The sequence below is a fragment of the Neopsephotus bourkii genome, unplaced genomic scaffold (genome assembly GCF_033783945.1).
Source record: "Neopsephotus bourkii isolate Nb327-2 ecotype Australia unplaced genomic scaffold, CSIRO-AGI_Nbou_v1 NB_1825, whole genome shotgun sequence".
In the NCBI taxonomy this organism is placed as follows: Eukaryota; Metazoa; Chordata; class Aves; order Psittaciformes; family Psittacidae; genus Neopsephotus; species Neopsephotus bourkii.
Genome location: NW_026902298.1, coordinates 6052855 through 6075925, shown reverse-complemented (window position 1 = coordinate 6075925; position 23071 = coordinate 6052855). Strand labels below are relative to the sequence as shown.

The 23071-nt window shown below is 42.6% G+C and overlaps 1 protein-coding gene across 9 annotated transcripts in view; it reads right to left on the bottom strand.

Moving 5' to 3' along the window:
- Positions 1-23071, bottom strand: part of FAT3 (FAT atypical cadherin 3) — a 410737-nt gene that overhangs the window by 322768 nt on the left and 64898 nt on the right. The window contains exon 1 of one of the 9 annotated variants that reach the window (XM_061343748.1): positions 20087-20678. The exons of 7 other annotated variants lie outside the window; for them this stretch is intronic. The gene's annotated coding sequence lies outside the window, so the exon portion shown is untranslated. Of the gene's footprint in view, positions 1-19636; positions 19735-20086; positions 20679-23071 lie in introns of those variants that run through there. One more of the 9 variants, XM_061343749.1, reaches the window with a different exon arrangement.

Sequence of the window (23071 nt, the reverse complement as noted above, 5' to 3'; positions counted from 1 at the left end):
ACCCAGATACTTAGAACAGGCAAGATATAATTAAGAAAATAGAACTGCTCAATAAAGCTCCCAGGTGAAGACTCAGGTTAGGAAACAGCACAGCTGATTTAGCCCACAGGATGCAACCCTACCCTTGCATATATACCACAACACATCTGTAATTATGGTCACTGTTTTTCACCAAGTAACACTAGGTAACATACCCTAAACGAGGCCACAGATGGAACAGCTTTTTCTGTATGTCCAATAAATGTTCTATTTGCTGGATACTATTGAGATCCCAACCTAAGAAAGGTGAAGACCTCTCAAATCTAATGTCTGCTGAACACAGGCTACCCTGACCAGCAAGAGAATGAATGCGTCCTTGCTCAGACAGGGTGAACTCCAGCTTATACTGCATTTCACTTTGGTAACCCCAAGCAGAATCTGGCTATAAATAAGGCACACAGCTCCATTGTCATCAGTCTCAATCCAGCCTGTTCCACTGCAACCACCTCAAAGCAGCAAGAGCCTTTCTATTGACTTCACAAGGCTCATTATAAATGTACGTATTCAAATGCAATTAATAAGCAGCCATTTGAGGAAGATTTGGAGTACCTCCATACAGTCCTGTTGTGAAATAGCCTCAGTGCCTCCCTTCAGGGATCTAAACTGGGAGGTTAAACAGCGACAACACAAGCAGAGACACTGGCTGAAGCTGCTGGAGGGTGCAGAAGCTGTGAGCCAGGTCTTGCTTATTGCTTCCCACTGAAAGGAGAAGAAAGGCACCTGAGGAAACAAGGCAGGTGCTTACAGTGGGGTGGTGTGAATAAGCTTCTTTGTTACAGAGTAAATTCTCAGCTACTCGTGAAAATCATAAAAATCAATTTTAAAAGGCAATTATTGAAAGACCCACTGCACACACACATTGTTCCCATTGTCATTTAAAAAGCTGCTCAAAAATGTAGCTTTCTCCATGCTAGAATACATAGTGGGAAAAGATAGGAAAAGATGTTGATAATGACAGCCGTGAATTTAAATTTCCAACATGATTTCAGCATCCCCTAGGAGATTTATAAATTGCATACAAGTTTTGGAATATGAATTCATGTTAGTTATCATTTCCAATAGAACTGAATGACAATTGCAGTTTTAAGTACTAATGACAATCAATTTATGTTATAATGTCCACACAAAACACTTAACTTCCTAATCCCACTGTCTATACCCCATTGCTTAACACATTAACCGATTTAATCAATTCTCCCAAGTGTCTGTCAAGGCATTCATCTTTCAATACACTTGTTTTTGCAGTTCTCCTCCTACTTTGTTTTCTTCTTCTTTTCTATTATACCGTTAAAATAAAAAGGAAACTCTTAAAAAAGGTAATAAAAATTCAAGATTCTATCAACTCCTGGACCTGCATTCCCCAGTGACAGGCAAATCCCCACAGAACTACATATGGCAGGTCCTTTTCTCAATATGCCCACTCAATTTTTGTGCACGTATCACAAGTCCTATGATTAACACCTCGTACAGTTTATATATCAAATATGCACAATTCTCCAATATTCTTTGTGTATGTGAGGAATCAAGTCTCCCTGTGCTCTCCCCATACTCAAGGTTGACACCCAGGAGACCCAGGATGGAATTTTTCTACTTCAGCTAGGAAAGACTTATTATATTCTTGCTGTCATTTCACTCAGCTAAAAGATCAGAGCAGTGACACCTTGTTTTTCAGCACAACAAACATTCATCAACTTTAATCCACTGGTGTGAAAATCTCAAAGTCCCTTATTTTCATGGGGCTTTATGTGATCACTTTGAGTACTGCCACTAAAAGCTGCTGCTTTAGCCTAGCGTGGGAGACAATGCTCTCAAGTAGAAAATACAACCAATATACAGTATGCTGCCAAGGAAAAGCCAGCCAAGGGGAATGAGAAATTCTAATTTGTAAAGAGACCCAACACATAACAAAATAAAGGGCTGAGCCTCTTCTGTGATGAGGCATTATTAAAATACTCAACAGACAAATCACTATTTTGCTGCCTTTCACCAAGAGCACTTCAGCATCCTCCATCTATACTGCAATACCAGCCTCTCCCCACTGCCAAGAGAAAGTGATTTTTTTGTTGGCTTATGATGGAGACTGATGTTACATTTCATATGAACACCCAGACTTCTTTTCACTGGAGTTCAGCAGCTTCTCAGAAGGAGGTCTCTCTGGTGTAATGAAATTAATGGTATTATCCTATTTACGTCTCATTTGGTGTTCTAGTTTCTTCTGTCCACATCATAGTGCAGCCTGAGATGGTTTCTTTCCACCTTTATGGCCATAAACATCAGGATTCCAGGTCCACCATAATCAGAAATCAGTTTTCCTGAGTAATTCATTGCTACAAGCAAAAAAGGAGGTAAAACCTTACCTTCATGCTAACTGTACCCAAGGCTAACCAAGGTTACAGACTCTGCTGTGGCAGACTGGCATCAAAGTAGATATTTACAAAGCTATGTGATTAGTGAACTTAATGAAAAAGTTGTGTATATCCCAGGCAATATAACATGACAACCTTATGCTCCCATTCCTTTTATCTATTTTTAGAGAAAGCCAGGGCTAAGACCTAATCTCAAACACACTGCTGTATATTCAGTCCTGTCAATACTCTAAAAAGTTTTAGTGGTTCAGTGCAAACAGGATCACTCCTGAAACACTAAATTCCACCTACAAACAATATAAGTATATATGTGTGCTTCCCTGAGCACATGATTCAGTTAAGTATACATATGTACACACAGAAATACAGATTCTGTATTTTTAGGTATAATTTCAAGGTTGGCACTGGAAAAATTGGACTTTCACATCAAGCAGCACTTTCAGAGTTTTATTTCATTTCAGATGTGGTATGCAGAGTTGTAACAAGCTCCTCATTGAAGTTTGTCATCTGTCCATATAGTTATACGGCCATCATCATTATACTATTTGAAAGTCTCAATGGATGAGCTATTAAACTGCCACTTGTGCGACCCAAGAATGCTTTATTCATTTACTGAACTCCTTTCTTCTGGGATATTTGTTTTTAAGAGCTCGTAATACATACATACTCAACGCACAGGAAATGTAATGCGATAGGTTACAGAAACAAAGTACAAAGCAACCCACCATAAATTAAGCACTTCTTTGAAGGCACTTCTTGTCAAAAAAATGTTATGGTTTCAAGTGAAGAGAAAGGTTGTGATTACTTTTGCCTGATTTTAAAATGCTTGGGCAGGAGCTACTAAAAACAAATATAATATATCCACTGGTACTGCTTAACATGGTTAGTCTGAAGAAAAGAAACCACTCTAACAAGAGCACACGCTAAAAGAAAAACCTCCTAAATACCCAAGGAGGTGACAAGACAGCACAGGAGTCCAGCATCTTTCCACTCTGGTTCACATTAAATACTCTGGCCTTGAAGTGGGAAAGAGGAATGGAGAAAGAGAATGATGTGTCTCGATTTTTAATACTCTTTAAAATAAACTTGAACATCACATCACTCTATAATTTCACATTCAGTTCTCCAGCCGGTCACTTTCCTTCTCTACTTGAACAAAGATTAACTATGTGACCCAAACCTTGCAGAGTAGCCGCAGGGACCTGCAGGTGGCCGGTGCTCCTTAGAGGAATTGCAAGAGGTATGAGCATCATTCTTTTTTCTCATCTTCGCTCTAGCAACCCCTGGGCTGCATCCAAGCATAACACCCCACCAGACTGAGAAGGAAGATTCAAGTCTCAAGAACTTTCAGGATTCCTGCACACCAAAATCATGCCTCTAATTCAATGTGCAGATATGAGACAAGTGCTGTGTGATCCTTTGATTCCCTCTCCCTAGGCTCCTTCTTCTAACTCCAAAGATTTCCATACCATAAAAATGCCCCTGAAAAACAAAACAATGCATATTCCTCTTGCATAAACATGAGCCAAAAGGGCTTTTATAGAATACAAGGAATACATCAGGTAAACTTCTTCAACAAGCAGCTGGAGTAAGATTTTAGCAGGCCATAACAGGGGAAAAAGAAATCCCTTCTTCTCTCTCCCAATTTACCCTCCAAGCCCTATTACACATATGACAAAAGGATTTTTCCAGTTGACCATCAGGTAAATTAACTTAGGCAACATGACAACCTAATACAACACACCTATTTAAGACTTTCTACAGGTCCTTTGAAAGAGAAGAGGGGAGAAACTAATCTGTGCCTTAACTTCCATCTTCACCAAATGGACCCAATAAAGCTTTTACCTGCAGGGTCCTCTAGGCTGGGAGGAGAAAACCAGTTTCTAAAGTTCAGATGACAAATTTCTGAGAGTCAAGATGTTTACACACCTGTATATGTGAAAAAATGGTCACAAAACCTTGACTTGAAGGTGTTTGTCTTGACTGCTATTTCTCTTGAAGAAGCTGGAAAAGGAAGAGTGCCTCCTCACATAGAAGAACATGGGGACTTCATGATATGCAAAAATATGTCAAGTTGGAATTATTGCTCCTTTCTCAGGAGAGTTGCCACAATTCTCTCTCAAAAGCTAGTTATTTAAATTCTTTTACATGAGCAGCTTTACAGCGAAAAGCTATATTTGAAAATATAAAAGTCCCTTCTAGGAGGCAGAAGAACATTAACTTCACATGCACACGAAGTCTTAAAAGGAGCAAAGCCATGCATTTGAAGCAAGAATAGAAGCTGTTGGTTTTGTTTGCAGTGACCTCAATCTTAGAAGTAACTCCTTCCTTTCACTCAAATGTCACCATCGGCAGTACCTTATTCTTATGGTCTAATCAGCAAAACACTAAACTTACAAGCTTGTCACACAGGCAAATCCATGCACCTGAATGAAGCCTCTTATTCAATGCTGTTTTCTATCGACACAGGCATCTGCTTCAACAAGAACTCCTGCATTACCAGGCTGTGAGAATCTGCCAAAAGGGTGCAATGAAGGTTACAAAGCATCTTAACTGGTTTGTAGTTGTCACCTATTAAAAGCTTTGGTCAAGCTGCATCAGTGATAGGAAAAGATGTTTTTCACAATCTGTTACAGATATGCAACAAGGAGGTGAGAGCCCATGTACATCAGTGCCCTCTCTTGGAAGAAGTCTCTTCAATAGCACAGACCTATGGAAAACTCCCAAACTCATGGAAATTAGTATTTAACTAACATGGAACTTACAGACCAAGATGCCATTCTACCAGCAAAGCTCTGGCACAGACTGAAGATAGCCATGAATTTCATACCCTCTCCTCCTTACACAGGCAGTATCACTAGCATGTTGTCAAAGGAGAATATGGGAAAAAACACACTTAAATGGTACTTCATCCAGCCAGACACCTTCCCTGAGCTGCACTCCACAATAATTTATCCAGCTAGGAAAAGCTAACGATCTACTCACCAGGAAAAGGAATCAGAAAATAGAATAAGAAATCAGAATTTGTGCCATGCAAAAGTGAATTAAAAATGTGCATTCAACTCAAGACAGGAGGGGGGAAAAAAGCCTGACTGACACCAACAGATTTACAACAGGGGATATACACAAGGGGCTACCTGCTCCCCGATGAGCACAAAGATCCACTTTTCCATATATATGATTATATCATGATGTGTTTATCCCAAAAAGAGAAGATGAATACAAAACGACCATTTCTGCAGAGTAAGTCCTTGCAGAAGACAGCGCTATAAATCCTAACCATCCTTAGAGCTGCAAATCCTCCTGCTGCCTGCACATAATTCCACACAGGAGAAAGGCTGCTCAGTATGTATTGAGTGTAATTCAGGCCGTCCCTAGGAAGTGAAGATTTAACCACCCGGCCGTATGTTATGAATAACTTTGTTTTGCTAGCAGGTGCTGGGATCTTTTCCATACAACACCAATTATTGCCGAGTATCAGTTCATGAGCAAATGCTTCCACTTGTGAGCAGGAGCCAGGCGTCGTCTGTCTGCCCAGGGAAAGGATGCAAAGGGTCTGTTGGACTCTCCCTTCCCCCTTGAGGATGAAATGTGGCCTGGGGAAAAGGGGGGGGGGGAGAGAAAGGAGGAATAATTCGCCTCCATGCGAGATCTGTTGAAAGCAAATTCCTGGGAGCCACCTTACAAGTGATTTGAGCTTGTCCCTTGGTGGTCTGCCCCCAAGGAAACAAAGGCTGATATCCAGTTTTCATGCTTGGTATATCTCCAGTTCCCCCCGGCTCCTGCTTCTTAATCACTGTAAAATGGGGAAGCTTTGGGCAGTTTCAAAATGAGCCAATTATTTTCAAGGGGGCTACTTGCTTCCTTATGAAACATGCTCAAGAATACAATTTGTGCTTATTTGGTGGTTTGGGGTTGTTTTTCCTTTGGTTTACATCATAAATCTACTCTGACTCCCATACAATGAGCTCTGGCTTGGAAGCTCTTTCTAGGTACAATATGAAAAATCTAGGACTGGTTAGTCCCACTCCTGTCAGTACTGGTCTTTCCCCATTTCTCCCTTTCCCACACATTAATCAGGATCCCCATAAACAGCTCTTTACCAAGCTGTAGCTCTGAATCTCAGGGGCCAGGGCTCTCTGAATTGCTGCTGAGGACCCACAGGCAAGATCACACCCTGCCATGCAGCACCATGGAAGGAGCACTTTGGATGGCCTCAGTGCAGCACTGATGCAGATGTGTCCCTGTAGCTGATGAAGCATCTTTCATCTTTTCCACGCAAGGCTGTTCCCATCCTGCACTCTTTTCCATGGTAGTTTTCCTGCAAATCCACTCCTGCTTGTCCCAGGCACTGCCAAGGTGCTGCCACCAGTCTGCTCTGTGTTCAGGATGCTGCACATGCTCCCTCTGACAGCTTGCACAGGCTTGTATAAACTATTTGGATATAGTTTATAGTAAGAAAGAAGTCTCTGTGATTTACAACTACTGTTTCCAGGGCCATAATAGGTATGTAGGTGTAAGGACTGGGGTAAGCTGTTACTCTCAGGGGGGAAAAATACTATATATATATATCTCCCTCAGACACTCTGTGTGTGGAGGTAAGGCAGCTCAAATGGTCCAGACCTTTATATATGGGCAAAAAGAAGGTGTTCAAAAAAGAGATGAATATACAAAAGCTTCTTTTCAGTTGACAGCTCCAAGTAAAAAACACAATATAAAATAGAGACCAGGAGACTCTGGACAACTACATGATCCTTAATGGCCCTTTTCAACCCAAACCATTTCATGATCCTATGATTACAAGATACCGAGTCAAAATAATGCCAGTTCAGTAAGGATTTTACAAAGGGACTGTAGAATAAAGCATTTCACTCCACACATGAACAGAGACAGAGCATGGGACATGGTGAGGAGGGCTGGTAAGCAGCACTGTGGGACACGACCCACTAACTAGCACAGTGACCATGCACAGAGGCAGAGGCATCGTCTTGCCCACCAGGTTTGTTGTCCAAATGTACAGGCAGGGTTGGTGATCCTCCAGTTTCTACCATAACTTGGTTGTGTCTGGCCCGTGCAGGAGCAACACACAAAGTGACCTGAGAAAATGGCATTGCCTCAGCAATACAGGAAGAAGTCTTGGATGAAGACACATGGATGCATCCAGGTGCCCTTAAGAAAAACAAAAAACCATAATTGAACAGAACAACCACTTGAGAAAAACCTAAATCTTATGATTCTGGAGGAAAAAAAAAAAAAAGAAATAAAAATTATTTCTTTCTCGGGTGTAGGAAGGGGATTGTTGGTTTTGCAATGTCATTTCTCTTCAAGATGACTGTGACACACCGCAATACAGAGAGATCATGCTTGAAGTTCAAGGAGCAAATATTTTGATTGAGATTCTCAACAAGTTTGAGAGCTGAGAACGAAACCCAGATTTAGCAGTGAACATTTTTCTCTCGACAGGGAAAGAATCTGCAGGGTGCTGGCACCTGCTGCTGTGCCACAGGCTTAACACAGAGCTGCTTCTGCAGCAACCCACCTGAGTTGTCTATGACCAACTACAGATGCCCACATGGGTCTGCCTTCCAGGCACTGCAGAGCAACCACCTTTTTTTAAGGCAGCTCCCCAAAACCAGCCTCCCACTGGCCCTCTGATGAAGTAGCCTCTGAAAACTTAAGGAACCCTAACCTAACTGTTCACAAAAACACAGAGAAAAACAATCACTGATAAATACAGTGGTTGCTTTCTAAACTGCTGTGCAAAAAAAAAAAACCAGAAAGGCTGCTGGTTGTTAAAACAGGCAGCATTCAGACAAAGAGAAAGGGTTATTGCTACTATTTCTTAAAATCACATCCAGCTCAGGCTATGGAAATTGGTTAGCCTGCCTAATAAGCGACTCACAGATACATTGGGTCAAATACATCACGGTTTCTTTCAGGTAAGTGGAATCCACACTACAGATATGTGGGAAACAGAAAGGTAGATGGAGTCAGCCTTAAACCAACATAACATGACAGAAACCTAGAAATGTCCTTCCTTTCCAGCCCATGTGTTAAGGCCCAGTCACTGCAAGGAAGAAAGCTTTCTGATATCCACATTAGAAATACCTGAATACATACAGAATGCTGAATGCCATTACTTTGAATGGGATACTGTAACACGCTATTTTTGATGCATACAAGGGAGTGCTGGTGCCGCTCAGACAGATTCTGCCTTGGCTGCACAACACTGGCTCTGCTACCAGATCCACCAGGCACCCACCCCACAGCAAGCAGCTCGCAAGGGAAAGGCACTGAAAGTCTTCTGCACGCTGGAACTCCCACCACAACCATACTGAGACCATGCACACTTCTGCCCTCCTCCAATGGCTGGCTCATGCAGAGATATTTGAGATGATAACCATTTTTCAGCTAACCATACATTAACTCAAACCACTACAGCTTCAGCTTTCCAACTCGTCCAGTTCAGCCGCCACAGCTGGGAGTCCCTCAAAGCCTGTTGCGTGTTTGGAAAGGCTCAACTTTGGAGGCACAGCCCAATTAAAAGCTCCGCAGAGCAGAGATCACTACTTAAAGCTGAACTGTTCGCTTCTTGTTTATTTATAGCAAAACCATTAATTGCTAATCACATTATTTGTTTGCTGGAAAACCAACGCTCCAAAATAAACACCAAGTTTAAAGACCATTCCCAGAACACTGAATGGTATCAGGAACAGTGCTAAAAATGTAAATCAGAAACATCAAAACACATCAGGACTTCAACTGGAGGAACAAACAGCCCATTATTTCTCTGCCAGAAAAGAGGTTACCCATAAGCCGCCACCTACCCACATCTACAGTCCAGCAGCTATTTATGTCCTGGAGAATAACAGACACCATGGTACAATATCTGTTGAAAATCTCTTCATGGCAATCGGCATATGCTAGATTAAATGAGGTATATCTTAATACAGAGTTTCAATAATCACCTTGGAAAAGTGCCTTTAAAATGTTTGGCATTACAGGCAGAACCTCAGGAAGAGTATCATTTCATTATGAGCAGTTTCATATGTCAAAATCCTAATTGATTTTATTTTTCTTTTCTGAATAAGTTGAAAGGTTTTTTTAGCCCTCATCACTAACAAAGCTCCATGCTTCCCTTGGGAAAAATATGTTCCCTCAAATATCCACAGGATTCCTGCATGGAAGACTTGGGAAAATAGCTTTACAGTGCTATGATCTGCCCTTTTTCCATGAAAGGCATTTTAAACAAGCGCAGCAGCCCAGTCTGTGTGGAAAGCCCCTTGCTCTAGGCCACATGGAAGACACCCCATGGAGAATCACAGACTAATTATGATTGGAAAGGACCTTAAGATCATCAAGTTCCAACCGCCCTGCCAGCTCTTACCACCTCAAGTACACTGCCCTCTGCATCTGCTTGATGTATGCAAGAAGGTTTCTCTATAAAGCAATGCTCACCAGCATCACTGTCCTGCATCTCCAGGACAGAGGGTCACACAATTACGTTTCTCACCACCATTTCAGTGGCAACCATTCAAAACTCATCATTTATTCACAGGTAAGGAGTTTGGGTTCAGTCTTCAAAATTATGTGTAGATCTTGGAAAGCTAATTGGAGACACTGATTATTAAATGGAGGCTACTAAGGCAGGGGTAGCAACAACAACAGCACCGTAAAAAGGCCCACAAGAAAGCTTTTACAAGGGCATGTAGGGATAGGACAAGGGGGAATGGCTTCAAACTGAAGGAAGAGAGATTCAGATTACATACTAGGCAGAAGCTCTTCCCTGTGAGGGTGCTGAGGCGCTGGCACAGGGTGCCCAGAGAAGCTGTGGCTGCCCATCCCTGGCAGTGTTCAAGGCCAGGTTGGACAGAGAGCTTGGAGCAACCTGGTCTAGTGGAAGGTGTCCCTGCCCATGGCAGGGGTTGGAACTGGATGAGCTTTAAGGTCCCTTCCAACTCAAACCATTCTAGGATTCTGTGATCCCATGATGACTTTGAAAATGGCAGCCATAAGGAAGAACAGTCGCATCTCTTTAATGCCTCACCTTTCCCCACTTGCTCTCCTGCAGTCAGGATCGTCTGCAGCACAAGGTCAAGTTGCAAGTCTGTACCCTCAAATTCTGGACAGAAAGCACCAAATATTGGTTGGGGATGCCTCACATCACATTACACTGAACATCCAACTTGGCACTTCCCAATAAACAGGGCAGGGCACACATCCTTGAGCTGCAGATCCATGGCCCCGAAACACAGCAAGCCACTGGCTCTATACCTTCTGTTTGCTCACCAGGAGGGAAAAAGTGGTGGCAAACCCATATCATGCCACCAGATCCCTTCAAATCCATGCCTGGCTGTGCCAAGCTGCTCCATCGCTCCCACCTGGTGCCAAAGGTGCCATGCTGATCCACATCTCGCAGGGACTGCCCTACAAAAAGGCATGTGGATGTTCCTTCTTAGAGCATCCCACAGAAGCAAACTCACACCCCGTGCCTCCCAGACACATGCTCACCATTTTCCTATCCTTTTTATTTTGATAAGAGATGGAGAAAGCTCTTAGCTGAAATAAAATTGACTCCAGCCTAAATAACAACTGTTAGCCCAGTGAAGCTCATTGCTGCTGAATTTAAAACCTCAACTGAAATTGAAGTTTCACATAGCAAGGCACTACTTGCATACAGTTCTTCCTCAAGCTCTGCTACGCACTGATTGAAAGTCAGCTGCCAATTTCAATCTGACCCCTGCAAATCTCCAGAAAGGTAAAAAGGTGAAATAATCAAAGTCATCAGGAATAACTCTGCCTTATTTGAAGCTGCACTACCTGTTCTCTCTGTATTTTTAAGATGAAAGTAAGGAACAGAACAGGCAGAAGAGTTATAAAATAGCAATGCATCAGCTTACTAAAGCAAACCTAGCAATGCTACACATCCATACAGAATGGGGAAAAAGGAAGCATGCCTCGCTTGTGAAACTATAATGGGTAAGGACAAAATGTCTGTGGATATAATATACTTCTATAGCACTTTTATAAGAAAAGACTCTGAATAGCTTTTGGCATATGAAAGCCACTATGAGGACTGCAATAAAACTGAGCGTACTGTAAAAGAGCCATCTCACATGTATCCCTAGAATTTATGGTCAAATGCTACTGTATTAAATTCTGTATTCTGTGTTTTTTGGAAAAATGATTGTATTTTATTTTATTAAATGAAATATACAATTGTTCCTCTGAAGAAAAAGTACTGGGAGGAATATAAAGTAGTTCCTTTATCAGTATAAAAAATGGCTTGAACTTAAAAAGCAGTTTCAATAAATGAGCATGCTTGTAGTGGGGGGTGTGTTTGCACACACACATACAGCCTATTTCATCATGCCCAGCTGCCCTCATACCTCATGTAACTACATAGCTTGTGACAGTTACAGTCATTTAAGAGTTTAAATCCTTGTTGCTGTGTTTCTAGGGGATATCCTGAGGTCCAATGAGGTCCCAGAGAACACGAAAGCATTAATTCTTTTTTGACATGCAGAAATATTGCTCCCGGACAGACATTCCTCAAGCGCATACAAATGCATCCTTTGCAGCCCAGGCATCACGGCCTGACGCTCTTACAACCTTCTTCACAAGTGCTGCAGACACCCTGCACAACTAAGCCAAATTGTACTCAAGCACAATCACTTCGAGCACAGCCTGGTGATCACTTTACAGCCAAATAAGCCACCATGGCCACCAGCTGTCCTGGGCTTATCCCCCCCTTCCCAATCCTTTCCCCTCCTTTTTGGAGTATATTTTGTTGATTTTGTTCTCACTGTGGATTGAGCTACCCTACTGCAAACATGCCTGTGAACAAAAGGGAGGGAGGGAGATGGGAACGGGCGCCTGGGCAGGCAGGAGGGATCCTTTCCATGTCCATGGCAGATCAAACTGTTTGTCAAACAACAGCCGGAGTTGAGGCAACCAAGATGGTGTGTAAAGAGCAGAAAGTACCTTCGAGAAACATACTGAGCACTATCAAAATACCCACGTCTTAAATAGACACATGAAGTATTTAAATGCTTTCACACCCATAACAAATTTTGTTTACTGCCCAGCATTTAAACAGCTTTTTCTTTACTATTGTAAGATTGTTCCCAAACAGTGTGAATTTGATGTGGTGATGAATAGTACCACTTCGACTCCTATTTGCAACCCATTCAGGGACATAATTCTACAAATAGCATGCAGGATTTCCACACTTTATGAAATAAAACCTGTTCTTGGCTCAAAAGAAGTTGTGTAAATTAGCTGACAGAAATCACTTCCTTTTGTTTTTCCTCTCTGATATAGGAAATTAAAAGGAAAAACAGAATCACTAACCAGGTAATATGAAAAATGTTCTTAAAACCATTAGAACCACCAGGCATTGTTAATGCCCCTCTCGTAATTATATGCAAAACACTCAGTATCCAAGGAAACAGTGTAGTAATGAAGTCGGAAACTACTGTATAAATGCACCTTCTAAATCACCACCAAGAATGTCTATTCTGGAGGGGCTGGACAGTTTATTACTGTGTGACACCCTGATCGCTTAGACATGCTACAGCTTAAAAACAAAAAGCTAACAAGCTACTTTTGCATAAAGGACCCTTTTGTCTCCTGCGTATGAAGTCCCTTCTTAGCATCCAGTTACAGAGTTCCTCTGCAGTTACGGATTTCACTAAGCCCATATCCAGCTTCCTGAGAGTTGTTCAGAAATGTGTAATGATGGGCACTAATTAAACTGCATAACCAGCAACAAATGAAGCAGAGATGTAGCCTTTTGCTCCAACTTCTCAGCAGACTGAAATGTGCAACAGGGGAAATGCTGAAGCTCCACCCTTCGCCAGAGCCTGTTGGTCTGAAATCCATTTCATTAGCATCAAGCGCTAACACAAACTGACTTATGCCCGCATTATTCAAATTAATTTAAAAATGAATGCCTGGGCTCCACTATCAATAGCTCATTCTCAGGGATGTTTCCCAAGAAGACAGGCTGGTCTACAGCAAGGAGGCCAGCGCAAAATTAACTCCTGCTTTTTGGTGTTAGCACTTAGATAATCATGCCAAATCCCCAGCTTTTAGTCTCAATTTCAACAAGCATTCATTTATTCTCCTCATTTCTGTGGCAGCTTATTCCACCCAACAGCCACTGAGTACAAAGCTGTTCCAGCAGGTTCAACCACCCCGTCACTTTGTGGATGAACTTTGGTATTCCTCCCTTCCAGAACGTGCGACAGCTTTATAAGAGCACATACCTCAACATCCCTGCTTCTTCCGTTGGATGCCCCTGTAATCTTTCTCTGTGACCTTTACATTCCCTTTGGCTCATTCTTTTCCATGGCTGTAACACTTTATATAAAAGCAGATAGCCTAAGCTACACACAGCATTTCCAGTGTGGCCCCAGGCAGGGATAGCCAAGTGCTAGAATAACCTGGCTGCCAGACCCTGCCCGGCAGCACAGGCAGTGTTACAACTCAGTCATTTTTTGGGATGCTCTCAGGCACTGTGATGAGCTGGTACAAAGGGCCCCATCGCCTTTGTGCCACCTCTTCTTTTGTGCCTTGTCTCTTTGGTTTCCCAAACTTTACTCCTTTCCCACTGTAACCCTCACTGCCTCTTTATGCAGACACAAAGGCAACTTGTCTGCCCTTCTCTTTCCATCTGCACACTGCTTTGAGGGTCTTGCATCATTGAAACAACATTGACATCTTCAGTAAATTCTGTCTCTTTTCTTATACCTCCCCTCTTCCAGACTGGGGCTAATCCTCATTTCTCACCACCGCACAAACAGCTTCATCTCATGAAACACCTCTCTCCTTTGTCTGATGCTTTCTCCTCTCAAGCTCTGAAGCTCACTTTCACACAGCACAATAACTGATCTTGCCCAATTAACCTTTTTAGCTGGCTCCTATGCCTAAGACATTTTCTTGAAAGGCTGTAGAAATTAGAGCCATCGCTTTCCCTCACTACTGCTTTTTCCTCTCTCTTTGTCAAGATATCCCAGTTGTACATCATGCCCTAATGGAAACCTACGCATTGTATTCGTGTATCTGCAAACCTGCTTATAGTACCATAATTATCTGATGCTTCCTTACATCCTTCTTTAGATTGCTTTCTTTAAACCCCCTCTATAATTACATAAATGAGTTACCAGACTGGCTAAACCTTTGTTTTCTAAAGGCATTGTCTGGTACTCTTGTACTTGAAAGAACTGTGCACTTGAAGCAGTTAAGCAAGTGAACTTTCCCATTCCCACTCCATTTAACTGTACTGCCAGCTCGTCCACTTCACCAGCACTGTTTTTTTCTATTGCCTATGACCAACAGTGACCACATCAGTAATCTCGAGCATATCAATCCTCTCTCAAAAGCCACATCAGAGATGGAATTACTGGAAACACTATCCAAACGAAGTTAAAAGCACAGCAATTTTCAAAAGCTGTTAGCACTGCAAGAGCTGGCGCACCTTAGTCAGGGACTTTCTGCTTAATGCAGAATGATACTTAGAAGTTATGATTGCAACCAAAGCTGGATAATTGAGAAAACTCAAGTCTAGAAGGGTAAGAGGACAATTTAGTAACCTCCCAACATGCTGCTGCTTATGCAGCAAGAACTCACCAGCAAGGAAACATTGAGGGGATCTGAACTAATTTGGTCTCTAAAAGGCAAATGCTGGATTGTAAAACTGCAAATATTAACTGCCTCCACAAAGTCCATCTCCAAACAGTAGCTCTCCAGCCAAGCCACCAGTGGCCTCATTTCCAAGGCACCTACAACTCCATTCAATGGGAATGTCATTATTCACTACCACGGGAAAGTTGAGCTCATCACCTCTCTCTGTTTTAGCTTACTTACTGTGGCTCATGCTTATCTGCCTGACATGAATGTCATGAGGTTTAATTAGTTTGGGTCTGTGAAACACGCTGAGATCCCCCAGAAAAGCTGTATATGCATTCACAGTGGGATCCCTGCAAGATAATTTCCTTGGCATTCCCAGAGTAACCAGCACAAGCAGACAACAGACAACTCCAAAAACAGAGTCCTTGAAGCACTAAGCTGCCTGCAATCCCGACCTGTATCTGTAGGATCAAAAATTTCAGGGGCAGCACATTGCTGCAACAGATGCTGGAACTGATGTGGGTGTTAACAGCGGTGTTACAGAAAAGTGCTGGCAAAAACACTCTCATCAGCATCCTTCAGCAAAAATAAAGGAAGTCAAATAAAAGCCCACCTCAAAATGGAAATAATGGGGGGAGGAATGGAAATCAGCAACACTAACTTGAGCACCATATGTTTTTTTCAACTAACCCAAACAGCTTAAAAGTTGCCCAGACTTCTGTATTCGTTAATCGCTTGGGACACAGATTTATTTATTTATGGAAAAGAATTCCCAGTTCTGAGGCTTTCCAAAGAACCCTCCCCAGTTCTGCACAGCCACCTCAGCCAACTCACCCTGCAATTTCTTATTCTGATGCTAATGCAGTTCAAACAACCCAACCCTGCATTTTTAGCCCTGCAATAAGCCTATCTCTAGGTCTCTTGGTGGTGTCAGCTGAAATCACAACATTCCCAAAGAGAAAAATCTGATCATTTCATTGACTTCTGGAGACAGAGGAGGGAGAAGAAAAAAAGTTCATGATAAAAATGTTTTTTTTGTTGGTGGTGCCTAAGTCAAGCCCCACTGAAACCTGCATTCATTCAAACAGCAGTTAAACTATGAGGAACCACACATTTTAATTAAGACTTGCAAAGCTACCTTCTAGACAGGTACTCTGAAAATACCTGACCGCGCATAGGTATATCATAATTGTATATATGATTAGGTCTTATCTGAAGTCTGCTGGAATAAAGGATGAGATCCCATTGATCCCTGTGGGTTTCAGACCTCTCCCTTTTGTAAAATAAGCCTGGATTCTGCAACTTCAGCTTCCAAGAGCATCAACACAGGGATATTTACAGGGCTTCTCACAAGAGAGAAAACCCATGAAGCTGAAGCCACCCATGAAAGGTAGTGGATTTATTCCAGATGTGGAACTGTTTTTAATTAATTTGGAAGCACTTGAAGTATTCTCTCATTAAATATGCTTTGCATTTCACACATGTATATAAGAGAGTTAAGAAAACCTAAAATTGAAGCCAAAATCATAATGTCTTATTAAAAAGACTCTGACACCACTTTCAGCAAAATGAGGCTCCCATGAAGACAGGAGTTAGGGCACTGCTGTAACACACTACACCAACAGCCAAAGCACACGATTCCTCTGCTGCACACCCCCAGGAAACCTCACCTTGACCTGGAGGACTCACACCTCCACTCTGCCTTGTGTTTCTGCAGAGGATACTTCCCAGTGTGCCCATTCCCATCACTCAGGACAATAAGTTCTACAGAAGGATGAAACAATTTACAGTAAATCTATGTGGCAAATCATCATTATCTATAAAAGTTTTATGTATCATAGAATCATAGAATGGTTTGGGATAGAAAGGACCTGAAGATCATTAAGTTCCAGCCCCCGTGCCATGGTCAGGGACACCTCACACTAGACTATGTTGCTAAAGGCTCTGTTCTATCTGGCCTTGAACACTGCCAGGGATGAAGCACTTACTCTGGGCAACCCATTCCAGTGCCTCACCTCCCTCACAGTAAAGAACTTCCTCCTCATACCCAACCTAAACTTCCCCTGTTTAAGTTTAAACCCATTGCCCCTTGTCCTATCACTACAGTCCCTAATGAAGAGTTGCTCCGCAGCATCCTCATAGGCCCCCTTCAGATACTGGAATGATGATATGAGGTCTCCATGCAGCTTCTCTTCTCCAAAGAAGATTTAAGTAGCCACAAAGGAAAAAAAAGATACTTCCTTTAACTTCTGAGGTCGTGAGCCACTGCCTACCAGCCACCTCTCACTATTAACTCCAGTTAAAGCAATCTAAGAGCATATGACTGTGATATATAGATGTTGGAAGCAAACAAAAAAACAGCAGCCTCCTGCTTTTGTCAAGTCCTCAGCAAAAAGTTCCTCTACAAAGACACAAGAGTGAATTTGGATGCCTTCAACAAGGCTGGGCTCACTACCACCCAAGAGGGAGGCTGTACAGGTCCACACACACAAAACAGAGAAAGCATAGACACGTTTCTGCTATATCCAAACTTGCAAGGGAGCACCATTCACCCCAGAAGCGTGGTGTTCCTTGAGGACAAGGGATTGTATCAGCCCATGCTACGCCCCACACGAGCACCACTGGATGCTCCCAGCACACAGAGGATGCAGGACAGGCTGGCTGTTCCCACCGCATACCACAAACCATACATAGACATCGTTGTATGTGGTGCTGTGTGGTGACAGACAATAACACAGCGCAGCTCTTGTCTCCCCTCTAGTGGCTGACCCACCATCACCGCTCACGTCTGCTGCCGCTGCTAACGGCACCAAGGGCTGGAGCGTGTCCGGTGGCAAAGCTGCCACCAGCTGAGCTCCTCATCTCCTGAGTCTGGGCTCGGTGCCATGGCCAGGCAGGGATGTTGCTGCACATGGGAAAGCCACAAGGCAGGAATGAGCACATCTGGGCAGAAGTGCTGCTCTTCTGCTTCCACGGGAGAGCAAGACTCCAGGTTCTGAGATGAGATGAGCAGAATCACCTCTTAGTATGAAGAACCACAGCTAAGTTCAGAACACAACAGTATTTTTTTATTAGTATTTCTCTGAAACCCAAAAGTAACAGGTATTGGGTGACTATGAAACACTCAAACTTTCCTGCCCAATGACCAAGTTTTGTATGGGACAGCAATGGTTTTGTCACCAAGGGTCAAAACTAATGATCACCAGGCAAGTCATTATCTCAAGCATCTCTAACCAGTTTTACCAAGTGCTACCGAACTATGTGATGCCCTCCTGTTCAAAACCAGCATATAAACATTAAGAAAACCACCCAAACTTCACATTTCTATACAAGTCATCTTTTTTTCTTCCCCTCAAAAAACAACAAGCAGGAACATTCCAGTTGCTTTCCTTTGGTTGCCAGTGCTAAAATATGCTAACAGCATTAAGGCAAGGGACGACTTGCAGAGCTCACAATCTGTATTCAGTATAATTAGCAGATGCCAATTTAACTTATTACTGCTTCTTCCTTTCTATATTATAGAAAGGATGTCAATGAAAACCTGTTATCTAAATGACTGTTTTCTCAGTGCTGATATAAAGCAACAATCATGGGAAAATAGAGTCACAGAGCATGTGTTAGGAAATAATCTGATTTTGAAATGACATTATAAACAGCTACAGTAAAGAAAGAAATTAATGCCTGCAGACAGGACTTTCTTCCTTCAGACTTTGCATTTTTAGACTGTTTTTAAACTAATTATGTATTTGGTGCCATTCCTACTTATTCAAATAAGCAATGCAACATTCAAGGTAAAGCGGTATTATTAGATATGAGGTTGCTCAACTGTCTCAGCCACTGATCATTTCAAAGCATGAGAAATGAACACCCTGAAGATGCATTTTCTATGCAGAGAACTAACAGCTAAGAAGTAAGAACACAAATACCTGAGAAAGAAGCCAAAGCAAGCCCTAAAAACTCAGCCTCCAAATAACAGGACCATGTCACAGCTAAGGGGACAGTCACAGAGTGCACTTCTGCTTGCAAAGCTGAAACACATTCTATAAAACAAAGCCCTCTTGAACTAAGAGGCTGTTGAAAGATGCATCCAGCACACACACACAAACAAGCAGTGCACACCAAGGTTGTGGATTAAACAGGTTTCTAATGCATAAATGATATAATGGTCCTGCCCAGACATCATTTGCTGCTATTTCTGCTTGGTGAAGACACCTTCCCACTAACATTTCTGCCTATTACAATGTAGTGCAATAGGAAAAAATGCTTTCATAAACTATCTTCTGACTCTCAGGGCTAAGTTGAAAAGCCTTGTAAGGATATGCTTCTCTACAGCTTTAATCGATTTCAGCCATAACTTCATTACTTATGCCTAACGGACAGTGTAAACTTCACCCTTCCCGAGAACTAAGGGAAAAAATAACATTTCATACTCTCCCACAAGCAGTGCATGTAAAGCACAAAACAGAACCGCTGCACACATACCCCCCAGTTAAATCGGTCTCTGTGGAAACTAATAACTTTCCACAGTATGCACTGTAATCCAAGTAATAATTTTAAACAGGCATAAGCTGCAGTATGCTGAACTAAGGCATTCTTACCTTGCAAAGAGTGTTTGAAGACGTTTAGTTACAGTAAATGAGGAGAACGCGCATGTTGCCAAGTATTTCCCATGTAAAGGGGCTATGCTCTACCCCACACATGCGCACGCACAAACAGACTGGGTGCGTGTGCTGCTGAGGTAGAGAAAGAGCACCAGGAACGATAAGCAGCAGCAGTAATGCCCCGGCTTTATGTCTCAATCAGGAGCGAGGAAAGCTGGAGGAAACATTTGACATGAAAAGGGGAAAAATTCCTAGAAACAAGACTTTTTTTTCCCTCCTCCGATTGCAAAGAGCTTTTCCTTGGGTGACCGGTAATACCTTAACACAAAAATCTTCATAACCCACCTCCCTCCTGAGCCAGTTAGTTGCACATGTCAAATGACACTGCACAAACAATGCACAAAGACTTTAACAAGGAATCTATAGAACAGAAAAAGAATCCCTTACCTTTTAGTCAGAGTAAGTGACAGATAACAGGCATGAGAAACTCAGTTGGCACAGTTGCTGTATATATTTCTCTGCGGACTTGTCTTTAGTGGTCCCAAAAGCACTGAACAGAAAAAAACTCCAGCCTGCCTGCTTCATTCTTCAGCAACAGAGATACATGCTGTCACGGTAACGCGGAAAGGCAAGAGGAACTACAGATCTTAGTTTTTAAAGTCTTTGTGCTTATAGGGAAGAAAGAGAGGGAGTGGGGAAAAGAAGGTACAAACACTTTTTCTCTAAGAGAAATCTGGTCCTGGCTGTGGTTGTAACCATAGCACAGAATCATGCAGTTTGAATTTCCCTGTTTGCAAGCTCCTTGGGAAAAAATACATATATAAAAATAACAGTCTTTGGGGGGGGGGAATCAAATGCATGGATGGGGGAAGGGAGAGGAGGAGGGTACTGCTCCTATGTGACATACATATGGAATGAGCATTAGAACAATGCTGACAGGACAGCTAAGCAACTGCACTCTGGGGCAGCAGTTTTCAAAGCAGAGCTTTTGCAGCTTTGCAGAAAGGAGAAGAAAACAATAAAAAAAAAAAAAAGAAAGAAAACGCTCTACAAAGGGGGGGAAAAAGACAAAAAAAGGGAAAGAAAAATAAGCGAGAAGAAAGGAGCTGTTAATGCAAGAAGAGCTACCAGACTAAAAACAGAAACGAGATGCCTGATTTCTGAAAGGAGGGGGGCGGCTGGGAAACGCCGCGACCGCTTTCCAGCAATGCAAGCCGAAGCCTTGATGTCTAGTGCACTTACATTTTATGCGGCGCACAGTGGGTCCCCTCCTCCCTGCCTGCCTCCCCTCCTTCCCTCCCTCCCTCCCTCCGCCCTCCCTGCCTAGGAAGCTCTCCCCTCCCAGGGGACAAGAATTCCAGTGGACCCAATTAACACCGTACTTTGCTGGCTCCTTGGTATGATCGATATTAAATAAGCAGAGTTTTAGCAGCAGTAAAAAATAAAGCAGCCATGTAATGTGTAGCTGACGGAGACAGCGGGGTTTTTTTCTCCCCACTCCCCCAGTCTCCAAAGGATCCAACGCAGCAGAGAAAAAAAAAAATACACTAAAAAGCACATTGCAGCACCAGTGATACAAGCTGCATCAGATTATTTGCTACGAACTTGATGGAAGCCCAACATCAGCTGCTCATTTCACTAGCCTGGGCAGTACTTTATTAAAGTGGATTTACAAATCAATGGAAGGAATCCAACGGTTCACAAACAGGCTCTTTCATCAGGTCCGATGCCTGACCGTACAGGAAGTTTGCTGAAGGGGTCTGGGGGCTGTTTCACCAGCACACTTGTTTTCAATGGCCTTCCAACAACATGAGTTGCTTGGTTTGATGAAAGAAATGCAGTAAGAGGTTCACTGCTTTAAAGGAACGCAGCCCTAGTGTGTTTACTGCTTCGCTCCCGCAGCACGTGCGACAGGGCATCCTACAAATTGCAAATTATTTTAATTTGAAGGGGGAGGTGGCTGGGAGGCAGTAACCTTCTTTGGTCCTGTTTTCCCTGATCTATCAATCACAGATTGCCATGTAAAAACAATCTACTACGGCCTCTCTCTATAGAGGAAAAGCAATTACTAGCATTAACTCTTGCCGTTGCAAATTAAGGCAGTGCAGTCCACAACGGATAGAGTCTGCCTGCAAGCCATTAATCTAAGAATAAACGGGTGGTTTGCTTAAATCCAACTGGTCTGAAATTCTAAGGTTAAGAGATCTCCTTCTCCTTTGCATATTTCTAGTTGTGTTTGTGAAAGTCAATAGAAAGAAAAGAAAGCCATATTTATTTGCTGTAATTCCAAGTATAATAATAGTATAATTCCAAGCTAACAACATCCATCGGTGAACCTGCCTAGAGATGCAGGATTTCACCAACAGTACCTGCTTTTCCTTTTTTGCTTCTGGGGTGGCCATAATCTTCAAACCAGGCCAAATAAATAGCACTGTGCAATATCCTTGATTGAACAGCTGGGTTGACCAGTGACTTGAATTAGTCTTGTTAAAAAAATGGGAGACTGCATTTCTATACAAATATCAATTAAAAGTACTCGTAAAACCATACTGCCAAAGTCAGTGGAGAGTTATGCAAAAAAAGGCTCCAATTAAGTAATGTTAAGGTCATGGCTCTCCCTCTAGCTGAGGGAGGAAAAACCCCAACAGCAGGACAAAATACTACCAGTTAGTGACTAGTAGTCACACTGTTTGTCACAAATTCTTTATGATGCCTAGTAACATCCTTCACAGTTAGATAAATATGGAGTATGCAGAAATCCCAAGCAGTGGTCTACCATCCCAACAGGTATCACAAACCGAAGGCTTATTTACATGGGAAGACCCAAAAAAGCACAAGTGTGTTGCCTGTGCGCATGAAATCCATGTTTCTTGAGCTACAGTAATTCCAGGCTTTGGTACTCAGGATAAAGATGCTGCACTTTGCATATATTCACTTCACAAATATATCTAGCTGACATGGTTTTGGTGCAAGAAGGGTCAGGGAAGCAGTATACCTGAGAAACAGCACTAAGCAGGGCAATGCTGGGTTGCAATCTGAACAAGAGGAAAACACAAAACCATTCATAGGACATCACAGGAAACGATGTAGATCTTTACGCTTCATACTCACTATTGACCTAGCACCACATACTGGATTTTAAATGAGATACAGAGATTGCTGATAGTAACAACCTGATGGCCCAGAGTCTGCAAAATGGCATCCCCCTTTCAGACCCCTACTCTAACTTAGGGGCCAACGTCAGCTGGTTAAAGTGTCCCTGAAAGTGGCCTCAGCCTTGTATAGAACACTTCTCTTTGCAAGGGGATCAAAGCACTTGGCAGGTTCTTTGGGATCCCATCTGAGTGAAAGAACATATACATTCCATCTGCTACAGAAAATGTGCCCACATTCCATGAATGCGTGAAACATGAAGCCAGGCTTCAGCCAGGA